A 22,318-nucleotide genomic window follows, 5' to 3' on the forward strand; every position below is an offset into this window, starting at 1 on the left:
GCTTATCAAAGTGAGTTCATACCCCCGTATTTTCATGATTTCTACTGTTTTAAGGGGGGGGGGGGGGGAAATACAAGCATAACACAAGAACTTTGTATTATAAAAATCATGATTTCAAATCATGATAAAACAACATTAAATCATTAAAAATACTCAAAACATTAAACTCTTTTATAAACTTATATTTTTCCCCAAAATTTATGTTTGTATATATATATATATATATATATATATATATATATATATATATATATATATATATATATATATATATATATGTATATAAATAAGATTTAAAAGGCTTAGGACTGATAACTCATTCCGGGTCCTTTTCCTTGTTTGGATGTGGGCTTATAGTACCGGTTATTTGTCCGAGTGTCATTTAAATTTTACTTATATATAAGATTGTATATGTATATAAATATAATAGCTATTTCATCAGTTTAACTACCTTTGTAACATGCTGAGCAAGGGATTACATGCAAACATGGTTAAATACACATTCAGAAAGTACATATAAATTATAATAGGTATAATTTATACATAGAACAATAATTCATGATTCAAGTATACTAGAATACACAGGCTTACAAGAAACAAGGGTTTTAGTACAGAACAAATCAAGGGTTTACACTTATCAAATACATGTTAGAAATTCTAATTCAAGAACATACTGTTAATCATCTATTTCAGAATGATTGGGTTTTGATTCAAGAACATACTGTCAATCATTTATTTCAGAATGATTGGGTTTTCAAAACTAATATACATGTAACGTTTATATGCTTTTTATGAGACACTAAGTTCAGGTTGTTTAATTCATTTTAAAGAACATAGGAAAAGTCCTGACATTATAACCAGAATCTCCAGCCGGGGATCGAAACAAGTTGTGTGTAGATCTATATCGGGATTGACAACCCCGCACTCAGGCTGCTAGCTACAGTCAGGCATACACGCTGATGAGTGACAATTGTTATCACCGGTTTAAACGCCCACAAAGCGTTTGTTTCATGTCATCCGTCATAGTATGGTTATAATAACTCATTAAAAAGATATTAACAATATGTTAGTGTATAAACAACTAAACGAAAGTACACCTTCAAAGTACCAGTTTAAGGAATACAAAATACAATGGTTCAATACAGTTTTAAATAACAGCTGGTGGAGCCAGGCACACTCTTAGTTACAAGTTTTCATAAAGGAATACAAATACAAAACATTAATACAAAGAGAACGGTTTATGGGATTAAACCACTTTTACAAATGGGAACCTAGTCATTTACTTTCAGTAAACTAATATAACATAAAGGACCTTTAGTGGTTAATTCTATAATTCCTTAGTTGCTACATCATAGTTATACATAAGTAATATCCGATTGACAGTAAAATGTCTGACTTCCGCCTTACTTCATGTTCCTTGTTTGGTTATGGACTTAGGGCAGATACACCCATTTAACTGTCCATTCGATATTGGGTTATGTATAATCAGTATAAACTAAGTAATTACGGAGGGAAACTATTGAGGTTATCAGTTAATCACCTCAGGAAATATAGGATTTCCTAGAGAAACCAGTGAACTTATCCAAAGAACATAGGGTATACTTAACAGAACTAAAATACTTACGAACTCACCAGCTTAAATGCTGATCTACTCTTTCCAAATAACTTGTATTTTCAGGAATCCAGTAGACAAGTGCACTCCCGAAGCTTTTGAGAAGACTACCTAGTACCGTACCGCGACTCTTGTCTTCTACTGTACCTACTTTAGTGTTTGAATATGTAATGCTTAAACACTTATGTAAAACTTATAATTATTAATGCAATGGTTGTTTGTACTTTGATTACTATATTGCTTGTGTTGTGATACTTACCTAAAGTCCTCCGCCCCTGAATGTTTCTGCCATTCTGGTTTGGGGGTGCGACAGATTGGTATCAGAGCAGTGTTTATAGTGAACTCAGTATATCAGTCATAAAAGATATACAACTATAAACCCATTGGGATAAAAACACTCTGACCAAGAGTTATACTTTAAAAATATATCAATATTTTATAAAAGTATAAGTACATGCAGAGTATATATACCATAATGAGTATCACAAGAAGAACAAAACAAAAGTATTTGGATGTTGGACATTGCAGTTAAACCTAGACAGTGACGTAATCATATCTGGGATCAATATAGCTGATCAACTATATTCATCCGAGATATGACCAACATGTGTTTGGGGAGTGATTGTAGTGTTGTAGTTGGTCTAAAACTTACCTAAGTACCAGAAGAATTCTAGAACCAAACATAAAGACTAAAATACTATGGGAGTATTTTAGGATGCTATAACAAGAAAACTGAAAACTTGTGAAATTCTTATATTTAGAAGTCCAAGAATCAAACTCATAATTAAAATGACATGGAGGTATTTTATATACCTTTGGGGAAATGTTAAAAAGATCTTTTCTGATAAGTCTATAATTACTAAATGGATACGTTAAGGTTATATGTAGCCAAGATTTTATAGACTTAGAATATGTGATTTTCACTCTACTTCCTTTTCCTTGTTTGGATGTGGTTTTAGAGTAGGATTACTTATTCAAAGGTCTATTTGATCTGGATTATATATAATCGGTACACACCATATGATTATAGAAGGACCAGAAAGAATCACCTTCGTAAAAATTTAAATTTTCTCATAGATTCTTTAGACATTCCCATTCTCATATACACCCGTTAGATAAACATAGTTACTCCAGCAATCAATAGAAGAGTCAAGGAGGATCCAACAGAATTTCATTAGGAGAATCCCAAGAAAGAAACATATGAGAAGTACATAAACTATAGAAATCATTTAGTGCCCTTACCTTATTAAGAACACTAATGAGAGATTCACATGAACTTTCGAGATTCAAAATCTTCATTACGAAGTAATGGGGATCAGTGTCAGAATCGGAAGTAAGACAGCTCAAGAATTCAATATACCTACAGAGGAGAAGGACGCCCTATAGATACCAGGAGGAAACAAATCATTACCACCCAGAATAGAACAGAGAACAAAGGAAAACCACGCATGATTCATGTGAAGCATTTGAGCACATTTTCATCTAAGTAATAACTAGTAAATCGGTTCAACCTAGTGAGTTAGTGATCTCATTACTCACATTAGGTTTGGAGCTTATCCTCTTTTCCTGTCACGGCTAATAACAATAAATCAGATCACGGAATCTTAATTGATAGTGTTTACTTCTCAAATTCATAAGTCTATTTTATATAGACACTGTTATGAATTATTTTCGAATATTTTCGAAAATTAGGAAACGATATCCACCAAACGAAGGTAACTTAGTTCGGATGATACTCGGTTCCTAACCATTCTAGAAACTTATTTATATTCCTTACCAGGACTGCATCATAGGGATGCATGTCGAATCATTGAGAACAATATAACAAAACGAAAGATTAATACATAAATACAAATGGTTAGAATACATCTAGAGACACGATAGTCGCTCACGAGCTCATTTTCTTATCATGTAACAGAATCATGCCTCCAAAGAAATGTAACCAACCCACCAGCGAAACACCAATCCTTCAGATAGACGCGACTACATTTCAAGCTGCAGTCACAGCAGCTGTAGCAGCTGTCATGGCACACCTTAATGCTAACAATGCAAATGTTAGTAGTAATGCTATCGGTAACCCCGATCGTGGTGATGGCCAAGTACAACAACGAGCACCTACTTGTAAGAACACCTTGAACCTTAAGCCTGATATCCTTAAACGAAAGTTGAAGAACAAGAAAGGGAGTTGTTCAACTCAAGAACCTAACAGAGGGCAATGAACTGGGACAGTCAATACCCCCATCAGCCCTGTTATTCTAGCACCGACTAAGCCATATTTAGGAAACCTCCCACACTGCACCAAGTGCAACTACCATCATCATGGAGTTTGCCGAAGGCTGCATTGCAATAGACGCAACTTGAAGAGGCATACCGCCCGCTTCTGTAGAACTCCGGTTGAGTTCATCACTTCAACTGCCAATGTTGGAACCATTCCCATATGTCACCTTTGTGGTGAAATAGGACATTACAAGAGGGATTGTACAACAGAGAAGAACGACGGGGGAGCAGGAGGATTTTGACCCCAATACATGGGAAATCATCAAAGAACCCTGCTATATTTTGGTACGCTTCCAAACCTCGATAACTAGCTACAATTATGATTACTCTTCCGTTCAAATTAAATCACAACAATTATATAAAATTTGAAACCCTAACAGGTAAGCTATAATGACTTAGTGTATACATAGGGGTCATTTATAATTAAGATTTGTAGACTTAGAGTGAGTAATCCCGCCTCATTTCCTGTTCCTTTTTCGGTTGTGGATTTAGGGCAGGGTTGCTTAGTCAAAGGTCTTACCAATCTTAACTATACATGACTTGTATACACCAAGTGATAATAGAGAGACCTAGTAAGGATAGTTTCATGAAAGGTCATAATTTCAAATTATCAAAACCCTCGTATTGGTAGTACCCGCCAATTTCGAATCAAAAAGGGGTTCGTAGCAATAATAACATAATAAAACCAGAAACGTTGAAAACTTAGGTTCATAAGATATCATCCTAGTAATCATTCCTCCCAGAACGACTTAATATCTATTTCGTCGAGAAAAATTTCGACATTCTCATTCGACATTCTCATTCGACATGGTTTGGCCTGGCCCTTACCATGTGAAAAATTATTATGCTGTGTAAGAGAACTTTTTCCTTAATCAGCAGTAAGATGAAATTCTTCCAATCCATAACGCAAAACCCTTAGGTTGACTCTCATTTCAAAACTTCAGAAGTACCCATACGAAGGGCACCCCGCTATTCTAGCCTACTCAGTAGATAGGAAACTTCAAACGAAAAGCACCAAAGTAGTCATAGAAGTCAGTAACTACCGAAGTACCCCAATAGATCTCATAGAAAAATCATTGTACCGCAGGTCAAGTTCAAGAATAGAGAGTAAGAACTCATTAAGTTAATCTATCGCTGCTAAGTATATACACGAGAGTGGTATATAAGTTAGACCTAACAAGATTAAGGATGTGTGATTCCGCCCTATCTCATGTTCCTTGTTTGGTTGTGGACCTGGGCCAGAGTCACCCATCCGAACGTTTTGTGAAATCTAAAATATATACGACTTGTATACACGAGGTAATGGTGGATGAGCCAAGTATGAGTCTGATCATGAACTTTGGAGCAAAAGCCAGCACCATGTATTCTACCAGGTGGAATACAACATGAGACCACGACAGTGGGTCGAGCTACTAAATGACTACGAATTCGAAATTCGTTATCATCTCGACAAAGCCAATATAGTAGCTGACACCCTAAGTCGGAAAGAGTACCCAGGTCATAGTGCCAATCATGGACTATGATAACCCTTTTAAATCTCTCCACACAAAGTAAGGAGGCTCAACAGGAAGCCTTGAAACTTGAAAATGTGGCAAGTAGAGAAGATAACTAGAACGTCTGAGTGCACGGTATGCCAATATCTGTTATCTCCACTAAGATAATAGAATCGTCTCCCAGTTCAGGCAGTCACTCAACAATCTCTAGGAACCAGAGTAGTCATGATTCTATGGGATCGACTATGGTAAAGTATAGGATACCCATTTACCAATTAGTCGAGACCTTTATCACGCTAGCATTCAAGTTGCTCCATTCGAAACCTTCTGCGGTCATAAGTGCAGATCGTATCTGCACTGGACTAAATTAGGTAATATGCAACTAGCTAGAAATCCAATTTCCACACAGCACCCTCGCTGATCTGGAAGTCATCCGAGAAACTACCAAAAACAAAATACGAATCAGGAAGCGACATAAAGCTTCCAGAGTTAATCAGAGAAGCTACGACTTCGATAAAAGAAAACCCTTGGAATTCCAGGATTGATGACCTTGTCATATGAAGGTCTCACCCTGGAAGGACAAGATACGCTTGAGAAAGCGTGGAATACAAAATTCAAGGTACATGTGACACCCTCAAAACCAAATGAACGGCGGAAACGTTCTGGGGTGGAGGACGTCATGTACAGTATCACAACAATGCAAGTAGTAAACAAGCAACAACATCATCCATTGCATTAATAATATAATTTCATACAAGTGTGTTCCGTTAAGTTTTAAAGACACCCAAAACAATATACATCAAAATATAAGATGAGTCTTGAACGAGCTCCATCTTCTCAAAACCTGGCTCCGGTACCTGTCTATTGGTGACCTGAGAATACAAGTTATTTTGAAAGAGTTTATCAGCTTTAGAGCTGGTGAGTTCATAAGTATATTAGTGTCTGTGTTTGTATGAAAGCATTTGTAAGATGTTTTGTAAGATGTACTGTGTGTTTGTAAAAGTTTTGTATTTGTTTGAACTAACCTAGAAAACCCTATGTTTCCTACTAAAAGTAGCCTTCTACCAAGGCATCTAGTGTCTGTGTGTGTATCCTTTGTAAAAGTGAGTATTTTCCCAAATCCGACTATCATTAACCAAAAATATAGTTTTTACATTATTGTTTATTGTGTGAAATCACAAAGTAAAATGTAAAGGGAAAATGTTATAGTACTTTAATGTAGTATTATGAAACTACTGCTGTACTAACTACCTTAAGTTAATTGTATATTTTAAGGTAACATGTGATCGGCCTGTATCTTGCTACCGACTCAATAGTAAAGTGACAATGTAAGATGCCACAAAAATGACGTTTGGCACCCGTAGACTTGCAAGTCCCACTGTAGCGAGCAGCAAGGTGTAGGATAGTCAATCCAGTATAGATCTATACACAAACTCATACGCTCCCCAATTAAGGAGATTCTGATACAAAAACAGTCATGGCAGGTAGTGCCATGCCCTGTTTAATGGCGCACATAAATGTATTAATGTAAATGTTATGTGAATTGTGTGCTAGCTGTATTGTGTGTTCTTTCTCTGTCTAGCCTGTATGTTTGTTTCTCATCACTCTGTTTCATGTTTGTTTCTCATTATAGTATGTATTGACTCATGTATGAACTGACTCATTGTATGTTTCATCGTTCTAGTAATAGTACCTTCCTAAACTACCCCTATGGTAGCTTACTAGCAATGTATGAACATGTTTGTATACCCTTGCTACCCAAGGGTATGGACTTGAATGAAGGAAAACCTTTCATATCTATATACATATACATAATATATAACTAGGATTCAAACGACCCTCGGACAACAAACCTTGATACCCTAAGACCACAATCAAACAAGAACAGGAAGCAGGGTAGACTAGCAGTCCTAAGTCCTTCCAATCCTACTTATATAACTATATTTATATAGATACACATACTATAAGTTAGAAGAGGTTGATAACCAACCTTTTATATCTATATACATATACATAATATATAACTAGGATTCAAACGACCCTCGGACAACTAACCTTGATACCCCAAGACCACAATCAAACAAGAACAGGAAGCAGGGTAGACTAGCAGTCCTAAGTCCTTCTTAATCCTACTTATATAACTATATTTATATAGATACACATAATATAAGTTAAAAGAGTTTGATAAATGTATTTGACAATAAAAGAGTTTGTAAAACAGTTTGAGGTAAAACAGTTTGATAAACAGTTTGAAAAGTAAGAAAACCATTTGCTTAGTAGTTATTAATCACATGTGATTGATATAATAACTACAATTGTTCAACTTGTATCCCCCCCATGAAAGCATTTAAAAACATTTAAAAGATTAATTAAGGGGTATGAACTCACCTGTAGTTGGTGGTTTGGATGAACTGAAGAAATAGGATTGCTAGGTGTCAAGTGAAGACTTGTACACACACAATGATCCTATTTAACATATAAATGCAACATATATGTATCTAATTAGACTTTAAACAACTAATTAGCAAAGTTAAGACATCCTAAGACAAGTTAAACACCTTATATAAGTGTTATAAATCTCAAGGAATGCATCTAAGTGTTGTAGAACAATGCTATAGGGTTTAGGGTTCAAAAGAAACCCTAACTTGAGTTTACGGTTTTGTGACCTCAACCCAATGGGTTTATGGTCGTAAACCCTAGAGTTTACGGCCGTAAACTCCTCCTCTTTTGACCATTTGTCGATTTGAAGGTTTCTAAGTCCATTGAAGGGTTTCCTCTTGAAGTATAAGCCTAAGGAAGAAGCTAGGGCACCATTTCACTCCTATTTGGAGTTTACGGCCCAAAGACCACACCCCTTTGGGTTTACGGTCGTAAACCCTTATGGATGTTGGTATTTTGTTGATTTCAAGTCCTTAACACATCAAGGTAAGGATCCAAGTTAGTTACCTAGGCTTAGGAAAGGACTAGGGACATTTTGGTCCCTTAAAATGGGTTTACGGTTCAAGAATGTTCTTGGACGGTAAACACCATTTTCTTGGTGTTTCTTGGATGATTTCATGTTATAATGAAGTATAGAAAGCTTAAACACACTCTAGGATAGAAGTACTTACTATATGGAAGCTTGAAATGAGCCAAAATGCCAAGAACACTAGTATGTGTTCTTGGTGTTCTTGGTGAAAATGGAAGAATCAACCTTTTGGAATGATTTCACAGTTAGAAAGGTGTTAAAACACTAGATTAAGTGATCTACTAACTTGAAATGGTTGAAAACACTTACTAGATCGAGATCTGGAATAAATCCCGGGATGATACTTGAGAGGATTTGCTTTTGTTCTTGAGGAATTTGGAAAAATGACATAAAATGACAAGTGTCATATATATACTCCAAATTTCTAGGTTTTTGGCTGAAAATATTTTATTCCGGTAGTAAACTCCAATTTCTTGAAGTTTAGGAATAACAGTGTTGCACTATAACCCTAGGGCATCCTCTCTCCTGGTATCTCCTAAAGTGTAAATCCTAAAATAATCAAACTTAATCCAAAAAGTCTGAAAATTTAACTGTAATTGATTTGACTTCTATTGAATTGACATGTTGTACAGAATAGAAATTTCGGGTTGTCACATCATCCCCTCCTTAGAAGGAATTTCGTCCTGAAATTAGAATTTAAGCAAATAAGTAGTTACAAGGAACTAATTAAAAAGACGAGGATATTTCAGTTTCATCTGATCCTCTCGCTCCCAAGTGAATTCAGGTCCTCGCTTGGCGTTCCAGCGAACCTTCACTATCGGGATGCGGCTTTGTTTCGTTTGCTTGACCTCCCGGTCCATGATCTCTACCGGTTCTTCCACGAAGTTGAGGCTCTCGTTGATCTCGATCTCGTCGAGTGGGATTACAAGAGTCTCGTCGGACAGACACTTTTTCAAGTTCGAGACGTGGAAGGTAGAATGTACGTTACTGAGTTCGCTCAGTAAGTTAAGTTTGTACGCTACAGGGCCGATTCTGGCAAGAATCTCGAAAGGCCCAATGTACCTTGGATTTAGCTTTCCACGCTTTCCAAAGCGTATTAAGCCCTTCCAGGGTGAGACTTTCAATAGAACATGGTCGCCCACCTGGAATTCCAACGGTTTCCTTCGTTTATCAGCGTAGCTTTTCTGTCGGTCTCTGGAGGCTTTGAGTCGTTCACGGATCTGAACGATCTTCTCCGTCGTTTCCCGTATGATCTCCGGACCTGTGAGAGTGCTTTCAGGAACTCGTCCCTTAGCTAACTGGGTATCACCCACCTCAGCCCAGCACAGAGGGGATCTGCACTTTCGGCCATAGAGGGCCTCGAATGGAGCAGCCTTTATGCTTGTGTGATAACTGTTGTTGTAGGAAAATTCTACAAGGGGTAAATGAGTATCCCATGTTTTCCCAAAGTCGATCACACAGGCTCGCAACATGTCCTCTAAGGTTTGGATAGTCCTCTCACTTTGCCCGTCTGTCTGCGGATGGTAGGCTGTACTCATGTCCAGCCTAGTTCCTAAGGAACCTTGTAGCGATTGCCAGAACCTAGAAGTGAACCTACTATCTCTGTCCGAGATAATGGATATAGGAACACCATGCAATCGTACAATTTCCCTTATGTATGTTCTGGTAAGCTTCTCCATCTTGTCTGTCTCTTTGATAGGCAGGAAGTGCGCGGACTTGGTCAATCTGTCGACGATGACCCATATGGTATCAAGTCCACCCGTTGTCTTGGGCAACTTGGTTATGAAATCCATAGTGATCCGCTCCCACTTCCATTCTGGGATCTCAGGCTGTTGAAGAAGACCTGAGGGTTTCTGGTACTCGACCTTGACCTTTGCGCAAGTAAGGCATTTACTTACGAAGGTAGCAATCTCTGCTTTCATGTTAGGCCACCAGTATAACTTTTTAAGATCCAGATACATCTTATCTGAACCTGGGTGAACGGAATAGCGAGTGTTGTGCGCCTCATTCATGACCACGTCTCTGAAACCACCTAGTTTCGGGGTCCAGATCCGATCCATGAGATAATAAGCTCCGCCACCCTTAACTTCCAAGTTCTTATCCATCCCTCGCAGGGATTCACTGGTCACATTTTCAGGCTTCAAAGCGTCGAGCTGAGCTGCCTGTATTTGTGTGGATAAGTGTGAATGGATAGTCATAGTCAATGACTTGATTTTACGACCAGAATATTCTTTCCGACTTAGGGCGTCAGCTACTACATTGGCCTTGCCGGGATGATAACGAATTTCGCATTCGTAGTCACTGAGTAGCTCGACCCACCGTCGTTGTCTCATGTTGAGCTCCTTCTGATCGAATATGTGTTGTAAGCTCTTGTGGTCTGTAAAGATTGTGCTCTTCGTACCGTACAGGTAGTGTCTCCAGATCTTTAGAGCAAATACAACTGCTCCTAGTTCAAGATCGTGCGTCGTATAGTTGACCTCATGTGTTTTCAGCTGCCTCGAGGCATAGGCGATGACCTTACCTCGCTGCATCAGAACACATCCGAGACCTTGGTTCGATGCATCGCAATAGACAACGAAGTCTTCTATTCCTTCGGAAAGGGATAGTATTGGTGCAGTGCACAAGGCTCGTTTGAGCGTTTGGAACGCTCTCTCCTGATTTTCTTCCCAGTCAAAGGATACGCCCTTCTGGGTAAGTGTTGTAAGAGGCTTCGCAATGCGGGAGAAGTTCTGAATGAACCGGCGATAGTAGCCAGCGAGGCCTAGAAATTGACGAATTTCTGTAGGCGTCTTCGGCACTGACCAGCTCTCAATGGCTTTGATTTTGGATGGGTCTACGTGGATTCCCTCTTTGCTAACCACGTGCCCTAAGAATTCGACTCGTCGGATCCAAAATTCGCATTTCGAGAATTTCGCAAAAAGCTTCTCCGCGCGTAGGGCTTCTAAGACTTGTCGCAGATGTTGACTATGTTCTTCCTTACTACGAGAGTAGATAAGTATGTCATCGATGAAGACGATGACGAACTGATCCAAGTAAGGACGACACACCCTATTCATTAAGTCCATGAATACAGCGGGCACGTTTGTTAATCCGAACGGCATCACTACGAATTCGTAGTGCCCATAACGAGTTCGGAAGGCTGTCTTTGGAACATCCTCCCCTAGCACTCGTAACTGGTGATATCCGGATCTTAAGTCGATTTTGGAAAAGAAATTCGCCCCTTGAAGTTGATCGAATAAATCGTCAATCCGAGGCAAAGGATAACGATTCTTGACGGTAAGTTTGTTGAGCTCCCTGTAGTCGATGCACATACGAAACGATCCGTCTTTCTTTTTGACGAACAAGACTGGAGCTCCCCAGGGTGAGAAGCTCGGTCTTATAAAGCCCTTGCTGAGCAGTTCGTTAAGTTGACAGGATAGTTCTTGCATCTCTGCAGGTGCTAGACGATAAGGCGATTTGGCTACGGGGGTAGCCCCTGGAACTAAGTCGATTCTGAACTCGACTTGTCGTTGCGGAGGTAATCCTGGTAGCTCTTCTGGAAAGATGTTGGGAAAGTCGTGTACTACTGGAATGTTCTGAATAGATTTAGTTGCTTGGCTCACATCGACAACATGAGCAAGGAATGCGCGACATTCCTTTCGCAAGAATTTCTGAGCTTGAATGCTCGAGATGATACGAAGGTTTGTGCCGGGTTTGTCGCCATAAACTACTAGGGTGTCGCCAGACGAAAGATTAAGGCGAACTGCCTTTTCGTAACACATGATGTCGGCACGCTGAAGACTCAACCAATCCATGCCAATGATGACGTCGAAACTTTTAATTGAGACTGGCATGAGATCGATCGAGAATGAATGGCTATCTAAAGTTAAAGTACACCCTATGTAAATGCAGCTAGTGCTCTCTGTCTTCCCATTAGCCATTTCTACTGTGAACGGTTCTTTGAGTGCTCGTGATTTTTGCTTAAGTAAGTGAGCAAATTTTTGATTCACGAAGCTCCTCTCCGCTCCACTATCAAATAGTATACAAGCATAAGAGTTGTCGAGGAGAAACGTACCAGTGACCACTGTGGGGTCGGCAACCACCTCCTCATGACCTATAGCCAAAACTCTTCCTACTCCACCGGCAGTCCCTGCCTTGGGGCAGTTCCTTTTGTAGTGGCCCACATCGCCACAGTTGTAGCAAGATTGGCCCACTCCAACGCCGGGTACTTGGGTGATTGGCCTTGCCGGAGATTTACAGAAACGGGCTGTATGCCCCTTCCTATTGCAGTTTACACACTGCATGTCCCGACAGGCTCCCATATGATGGTAGTTGCACTTGTTGCATAAAGGCAAACTTCCAGAATACTGCTTTATTGGAATAGCAGCAGTGGCAGGTGCTGTCGCACTATGAACTGCCACCGTCTGCTGTTTCTTCACAGCCTTCTTCTTTCTCTTGTCATCCCAGAATTTCCGCTTGGACTCTGCAGTTCTGGCGGTTTCTGAGATGGCCAGGGTGGTTGTTGCAGCCGGGGTACGGGCCCCGTGGTCAACTAGCTGCTGTGCCAATCGCTTGGCACTATCAAATGTAGTGGGGCGTGATGACAATACATTTCCCTGGTATGGTGGCACCAGCCCCCATATATACCTCTCGATCTTCTTTCCCTCTGTATGAATCATGTTGGGACACAAGGCCACCAGTTCACAGAACCTGGCGGTATATGCTACGATGTCGGTGCCTTTCATGGTTAGGCGCCAAAGTTCTTCCTCCAGCTTTTGGATCTCGCCCCTCGGGCAGTACTCCTCAATCACGAGGTCTTTTAAAGTATCCCAGCCCATATCATTTGCAACTGAAAGAGATAGTGACTTAACATGGCTATTCCACCATGTTAGGGCTCTGGTTTCAAAGGTGCAAGCAGCGAACTTCACCTTGCTCCCTTCTGGACAAGAGCAGATTGCGAAAACCGATTCGGTTTTCTCAAACCATTGCGAGAGTACAATGACTCCGCCAGTTCCTATGAAGGATAATGGCTTGCAGTTTGTAAAATCTTTGTAGGAGCACTCTCTCGAGCGCACAGGGGTTTCAACCTGTATTGTTGGAATAGGAGTCCCTCCTCCAGTGGAACTTGAAGAATGATATTCAGCCATGGCTGTTGCCACAGCCGCAGCTACAGCAGCATTGAGGGCTGCTGTATCAAATTGAGGAATAGGTGGTGGAGGATTACGTCTTGTTGACTTATGTGGAGGCATCTTTTAGCTGAAAGTTTAGAATGAATGAGATATTGATAAGAATTTGACATGAACATTGATGAGAATGACTCATGGACTAACTCTCCATAGCCCAACAGCATAATTAAATGGAATACTTGAATGAAGATGAAAACATTTGGATAATAATTTCCATTAGATTTTTATATCTGTCAAAGATATTGGAATTACAGATGTAATGAGTTTGGGGAAAAATGACCTAGAAGTAGGTCTTACATCATCCAAGATGGGAAAATTTTGACAGCATACTACCAAATCAAAACCTAGTAGGTCTAAGATTTATAAGGATAGGAAATTAGACTTAAGTTTTTACATAACTAAGTTATATCCAAAAGAGAAGTCGGTACGATTCTAACGACGACGAGAACTGCTTGAGTGAGCCCTTGAATCCGAAAGCAGACGCTCTATGTCCCTCACACGCCTATCAGACCTTGCTTGTTGAGCTCGAAGTTCCCTGAATTCGGCTCGGGTCTCAGCAAGTTCTCTTTGAAGCATTGCATTGCTAACCTGAGCCCTTTCATGAGCGGACTCCAGCTGGCGAATGCGAACAGTGTTAATACCTGAATTGGCATCCACTTCTACTACCCGGTCGATAGCTGCTCGACCCTGCTCGGTGTTCCGAGCAATCCTACGAACCATGATAGGTAGGACCCTATCAGCTGAACCTCCCTCAGTAATGTTGTAGAAGCTTCTGTCTCCATCGTAGGGAAAAGGTTGACCTTGCTCCTGACTCCACCTATTCAAGTTTGTGGCCCACATAGGTGTGGGTCCTTGAAATGCGGGACGAGGGTTTGGGTTTTGAACAGCTGGGGGTTGGTTGTTGACTTCTGGCTCCGAGTCGGAACCATCAGAAAAACCTTCAGCTTCATAATCATCTAAAGGAATTGGGTGATTATCTTCTGGTTCTTCTTCCAGCCATTCTGCGTTGTCGTGGTTGGGATAGTACGGGTCTCCGGGAAGATAAAATCCAGCCATTAAATCTACGCGAGAAAAGGGATATAAGAAATAACTAAATTAAACTAACTAACTAAAGAAATAATTATATGATGATCTTTATTAGTTGCCTCAATACTTGTTTAAAGCATACCAGTTATATGTCATACAGACGGGATAGACCTTCGAATAAGTAACCCAAACCCTAAGCCCACAACCAAACAAGGAACAGGAAGTAAGGCAAAGATCACAGATTCTAAGTCTATGACATCCTAGTACATATAACTTTAGTGTATCCACTAAACAACCATTGATATACTAATAAAGACCTTTAGTTCTCGAATAAGTAATTATAGTAACACAAAATACTCCTATAGTATTTTAAGTTTAATGTTTTGTTCTACTGTTCTTGTTGTAGAAGTGTTGGTAAGTTTTTAGACTTGTTGCAACCTCACAACCACACTTAGGCACACGCTAATCACTCCTCGGATAATGTAGTTGATCAGGCTATATCTTCCCAGGGTTGACCATATGTCTCTAAGTATGCTTATGCTGTCCACCAATCGTAATACTTTTGTTCTGTCCTAGTGACACTGATTTTAGTATGAATGCAGGTATGTATACTTTATTAAATATTTTATTATTTAAAGTATAAACTCTTCATTAGAGTATTTTAAATCCCGCTTGTGTTTATAGTTCGTATATCTTTTATGGGTTGATACACTCGATTCACTATAAACAATGCTCTGATACCAATCTGTCACACCCTCAAAACCAAATGAACGGCGGAAACATTCTGGGGTGGAGGACGTCATGTACAGTATCACAACAATGCAAGTAGTAAACAAGCAACAACATCATCCATTGCATTAATAATATAATTTCATACAAGTGTGTTCCGTTAAGTTTTAAAGACACCCAAAACAATATACATCAAAATATAAGATGAGTCTTGAACGAGCTCCATCTTCTCAAAACCTGGCTCCGGTACCTGTCTACTGGTGACCTGAGAATACAAGTTATTTTGAAAGAGTTTATCAGCTTTAGAGCTGGTGAGTTCATAAGTATATTAGTGTCTGTGTTTGTATGAAAGCATTTGTAAGATGTTTTGTAAGATGTACTGTGTGTTTGTAAAAGTTTTGTATTTGTTTGAACTAACCTAGAAAACCCTATGTTTCCTACTAAAAGTAGTCTTCTACCAAGGCATCTAGTGTCTGTGTGTGTATCCTTTGTAAAAGTGAGTATTTTCCCAAATCCGACTATCATTAACCAAAAATATAGTTTTTACATTATTGTTTATTGTGTGAAATCACAAAGTAAAATGTAAAGGGAAAATGTTATAGTACTTTAATGTAGTATTATGAAACTACTGCTGTACTAACTACCTTAAGTTAATTATATATTTTAAGGTAACATGTGATCGGCATGTATCTTGCTACCGACTCAATAGTAAAGTGACAATGTAAGATGCCACAAAAATGACGTTTGGCACCCGTAGACTTGCAAGTCCCACTGTAGCAAGCAGCAAGGTGTAGGATAGTCAATCCAGTATAGATCTATACACAAACTCATACGCTCCCCAATTAAGGAGATTCTGATACAAAAACAGTCATGGCAGGTAGTGCCATGCCTTGTTTAATGGCTCACATAAATATATTAATGTAAATGTTATGTGAATTGTGTGCTAGCTGTATTGTGTGTTCTTTCTCTGTCTAGCCTGTATGTTTGTTTCTCATCACTCTGTTTCATGTTTGTTTCTCATTATAGTATGTATTGACTCATGTATGAACTGACTCATTGTATGTTTCATCGTTCTAGTAATAGTACCTTCCTAAACTACCCCTATGGTAGCTTACTAGCAATGTATGAACATGTTTGTATACCCTTGCTACCCAAGGGTATGGACTTGAATGAAGGAAAACCTTTTATATCTATATACATATACATAATATATAACTAGGATTCAAACGACCCTCGGACAACAAACCTTGATACCCCAAGACCACAATCAAACAAGAACAGGAAGCAGGGTAGACTAGCAGTCCTAAGTCCTTCTTAATCCTACTTATATAACTATATTTATATAGATACACATAATATAAGTTAAAAGAGTTTGATAAATGTATTTGACAATAAAAGAGTTTGTAAAACAGTTTGAGGTAAAACAGTTTGATAAACAGTTTGAAAAGTAAGAAAACCATTTGCTTAGTAGTTATTAATCACATGTGATTGATATAATAACTACAATTGTTCAACTTGTATCCCCCCATAAAAGCATTTAAAAACATTTAAAAGATTAATTAAGGGGTATGAACTCACCTGTAGTTGGTGGTTTGGATGAACTGAAGAAATAGGATTGCTAGGTGTCAAGTGAAGACTTGTACACACACAATGATCCTATTTAACATATAAATGCAACATATATGTATCTAATTAGACTTTAAACAACTAATTAGCAAAGTTAAGACATCCTAAGACAAGTTAAACACCTTATATAAGTGTTATAAATCTCAAGGAATGCATCTAAGTGTTGTAGAACAATGCTATAGGGTTTAGGGTTCAAAAGAAACCCTAACTTGAGTTTACGGTTTTGTGACCTCAACCCAATGGGTTTACGGTCGTAAACCCTAGAGTTTACGGCCGTAAACTCCCCTTCTTTTGACCATTTGTCGATTTGAAGGTTTCTAAGTCCATTGAAGGGTTTCCTCTTGAAGTATAAGCCTAAGGAAGAAGCTAGGGCACCATTTCACTTCTATTTGGAGTTTACGGCCCAAAGACCACATCCCTTTGGGTTTACGGTCGTAAACCCTTATGGATGTTGGTATTTTGTTGATTTCAAGTCCTTAACACATCAAGGTAAGGATCCAAGTTAGTTACCTAGGCTTAGGAAAGGACTAGGGACATTTTGGTCCCTTAAAATGGGTTTACGGTTCAAGAATGTTCTTGGACCGTAAACACCATTTTCTTGGTGTTTCTTGGATGATTTCATGTTATAATGAAGTATAGCAAGCTTAAACACACTCTAGGATAGAAGTACTTACTATATGGAAGCTTGAAATGAGCCAAAATGCCAAGAACACTAGTGTGTGTTCTTGGTGTTCTTGGTGAAAATGGAAGAATCAACCTTTTGGAATGATTTCACGGTTAGAAAGGTGTTAAAACACTAGCTTAAGTGATCTACTAACTTGAAATGGTTGAAAACACTTACTAGATCGAGATCTGGAATAAATCCCGGGATGATACTTGAGAGGATTTGCTTTTGTTCTTGAGGAATTTGGAAAAATGACATAAAATGACAAGTGTCATATATATACTCCAAATTTCTAGGTTTTTGGCTGAAAATATTTTATTCCGGTAGTAAACTCCAATTTCTTGAAGTTTAGGAATAACAGTGTTGTACTATAACCCTAGGGCATCCTCTCTCCTGGTATCTCCTAAAGTGTAAATCCTAAAATAATCAAACTTAATCCAAAAAGTCTGAAAATTTAACTGTAACTGATTTGACTTCTATTGAATTGACATGTTGTACAGAATAGAAATTTCGGGTTGTCACAGTACATAGGACCATTTGAAATTCTTACCAGAATCGGTCTTGTACTTTTAAACTTAAACCACCACAAAAACTTAATAACATTCATCCCATCTTTCACATATCTAATCTAAAGAGGTGTCTATCCGATAAAACACTTGTTATTTCACTCAATGAAATCAAGTTAAATAAAAGTCTACACTCTGTAGTAGAACCAATAAAAACCATGGATATGGAAATCTAAAGAACCACGCTAAGTCTCATCCCGTTAGTGAAGGTTCGATGGATTAATAACCAGGGACCTGAATTCACTTGGGAAAGGAAAGATTAGACCTAGTCCATGAGTATCACTTTAGACTTAATTTCGGGACGAAATTCCCTCTAACGGGGGGATAATGTGACACCAGTCAAATTTTGGTCAAAAATAAATTGATCAATAATCGTAATTGGGATGAACCAAGTGGTAGAGTTTGTAACAAGGTTTCCAAAAACATAAAGAACACTGAAATCCGAATTACAACGAAGAAGTTATGACCAATCGAAAATCCGCGATAAAACCGACAAAACACTGTTCAGTGTAAAAAGTGAATTTTCGATAAAAGGCTTTTTAGCCTTAACAATCTAAATGAAAGTTGTAGAATATGTTAAACCGAGAACGTTCGTAAAAAGAACGTAAAAATCTGACTTCATATGAGGAAGTTATGATTTTTCGAAGTTTCGGTTTAGTAGTAGACAGCTAAAAATTCGAAATATAAATTGATCGATATTTAGCCGGCGCAACTTAAACGAGAATCGAAGGTCTCGTCAAAAGTAGCATAACGGTAAAAAGACAGACGAAAACGGACGTCGGATGAAGAAGTTATGAATTTTTAACGGATTTCCTGTCCCGATCTGTTAAAAATAATAATATTAAAAATAAAGTCAAAACCAGCCGACGAAGTCTAAACGAAGTCGTAGAGTATAATTTTACATACGCGTGCATATAAAGAACGCCAAAAACGGAGCTCGTATGCGAAAGTTATGAATTTCGCAAGTTTTTGGCACAAAAATCAAGAAAAATGGAAAACCGGGCAATTTCGCATGCAAGGCTTCGGACACGTCATCATCGCATGCGGACCTCCACGTGTCGTCTTCTGATTGGACCGAAGCTTTACGTGGCACCTTCTGATTGGACCAAGTCCGAGGTCCAATGAGCAACCGACAACACTCGCAAGAGACACCCCGGAGATGCCCCTCGGACACCCCCCTTCGCATCGTGCCTTCTTCCTATTGGACCGAAGTCCGGTCCACTCAGAAGCTGCCACGTCCAAAGTCTCGCCTTGTGTACTCTTCGTCCATCCGATACGTGTCCTGCTGACTCGCCTCCGCTGAGCCAGCTGCCCGAACCGAGGCCATTTGCTTGCCACCTGTCTGAGGCTTCGGCCCTATATAAAGGGTGCGAACCCTCCCGGTTCCTTCACCATTTTCACTCCATTTTCTCACCTTTTTCACTTATTTCACCTCTCCAAACTTCCATACAACCCCTAAATCCCCGGTATCAAGTCTCAAACCCTAAGCAAGCCACGAAGCCCCGAGATTCCCAAGAAGTTAACCTCTCTCCTGTCGAAACGTTGCCCGATTTAAGCCGGTTTCTCATCAAATAAACTCTTTCTGGGAAACGAAACGCTGCCCGAATCACCGCTTATCAAAGTGAGTTCATACCCCCGTATTTTCATGATTTCTACTGTTTTAAGGGGGGAATACAAGCATAACACAAGAACTTTGTGTTATAAAAATCATGATTTCAAATCATGATAAAAAAACATTAAATCATTAAAAACACTCAAAACATTAAACTCTTTTATAAACTTATATTTTTCCCCAAAATTTATGTTTGTATATATATATATATATATATATATATATATATATATATAAGATTTAAAAGGCTTAGGACTGATAACTCATTCCGGGTCCTTTTCCTTGTTTGGATGTGGGCTTATAGTACCGGTTATTTGTCCGAGTGTCATTTAAATTTTACTTATATATAAGATTGTATATGTATATAAATATAATAGCTATTTCATCAGTTTAACTACCTTTGTAACATGCTGAGCAAGGGATTACATGCAAACATGGTTAAATACACATTCAGAAAGTACATATAAATTATAATAGGTATAATTTATACATAGAACAATAATTCATGATTCAAGTATACTAGAATACACAGGCTTACAAGAAACAAGGGTTTTAATACAGAACAAATCAAGGGTTTACACTTATCAAATACATGTTAGAAATTCTAATTCAAGAACATACTGTTAATCATCTATTTCAGAATGATTGGGTTTTGATTCAAGAACATACTGTCAATCATTTATTTCAGAATTTGGGTTTTCAAAACTAATATACATGTAACATTTATATGCTTTTTATGAGACACTAAGTTCAGGTTGTTTAATTCATTTTAGACAACATAGGAAAAGTCCTGACATTATAACCAGAATCTCCAGCCGGGGATCGAAACAAATTGTATGTAGATCTATATCGGGATTGACAACCCCGCACTCAGGCTGCTAGCTACAGTCAGGCATACACGCCGATGAGTGACAATTGTTATCACCGGTTTAAACGCCCACAAAGCGTTTGTTTCAGGCCATCCATCATAGTATGGTTATAATAACTCATTAAAAATATATTAACAATACGTTAGTGTATAAACAACTAAACGAAATTACACCTTCAAAGTACCAGTTTAAGGAATACAAAATACAATGGTTCAATACAGTTTTCAATAACAGCTGGTGAAGCCAGGCACACTCTCAGTTACAAGTTTTCATAAAGGAATACAAATACAAAAGATTAATACAAAGAGAACGGTTTATGGGATTAAACCACTTTTACAAATGGGAACCTAGTCATTTACTTTCAGTAAACTAGTATAACATAAAGGACCTTTAGTGGTTAATTCTATAATTCCTTAGTTGCTACATCATAGTTATACATAAGTAATATCCGATTGACAGTGAAATGTGTGACTTCCGCCTTACTTCCTGTTCCTTGTTTGGTTGTGGACTTAGGGCAGATACACCCATTGAACTGTCCATTCGATATTGGGTTATGTATAATCAGTATAAACTAAGTAATTACAGAGAGAAACTATTGAGGTTATCAGTTAATCACCTCAGGAAATATAGGATTTCCTGGAGAAACTAGTGAACTTATCCAAAGAACATAGGGTATACTTAACAGAACTAAAATACTTATGAACTCACCAGCTTAAATGTTGATCTACTCTTTCCAAATAACTTGTATTCTCAGGAATCCAGTAGACAGGTACACTGCCGAAGCTTTTGAGAAGACTACCTAGTACCGTACCGTGACTCTTGTCTTCTACTGTACCTACTTTAGTGTTTGAATATGTAATGTTTAAACACTTATGTAAAACTTATACTTATTAATGCAATGGTTGTTTGTACTTTGATTACTATATTGCATGTGTTGTGATACTTACCTAAAGTCCTCCGCCCCCGAATGTTTCCGCCATTCTGGTTTGGGGGTGCGACACAATGACCCATTTAATGAAGAAGAGTGTTGTTTTTCGTTGGGGTCCTGAGCAACAATTAGCATTTGGTACTTTGAGGAAGAAGTTATGCGAAGCTCCAGTGTTGACCCTTCTCGAGGGTGTTGACGACATGGTAGTTTATTGCGATGCGTCAGTCATGGGTTTCCGAGTCGTACTCATGCAACAAGGTCTGGTAATGGCATACGCCTCTAAACAATTGAAGCCTTATGATGCTAATTATCCAACACATGATCTAGAGCTGGGACTAGTGGTATTTGCTCTCAAGATTTGGAGACACTACTTGTACGGAGTTTGGTGTACCATCTATACAGATCACAAAAGCTTGAGATACCTAATGGATCAGCCAAATTTGAATATGAGGCCGTGTCAATGGTTGGACATAGTGAAAGACTATGACTGTGAAATCTTTACTATCCAGGTAAGGCCAACGTGGTGGCTAATGCATTAAGTCGAAAGACAACTAGTACGCTGATAAAATGCATGCGTTTAAGAATGACTATGATCACTCCCATTCTAGAAATGATCAAACAAGCTCAGAATGAAGCAGTCAAAGAAGAGAACCATAAAAGCGAAAGAATTATGGGACAGATTTCAGAATTTTACGTGAATAGCCATGGGTTGTTAACCTTGTATGGTAGAATTTGGTTTCCATACTCTGGCAGGACTTGACAAATACTGAAGGACGAGGCACA

The sequence above is a fragment of the Lactuca virosa genome, chromosome 8 (genome assembly GCF_052849685.1).
Source record: "Lactuca virosa cultivar CGN04683 chromosome 8, Lactuca_virosa_CGN04683_v6, whole genome shotgun sequence".
NCBI lineage: Eukaryota > Viridiplantae > Streptophyta > Magnoliopsida > Asterales > Asteraceae > Lactuca > Lactuca virosa.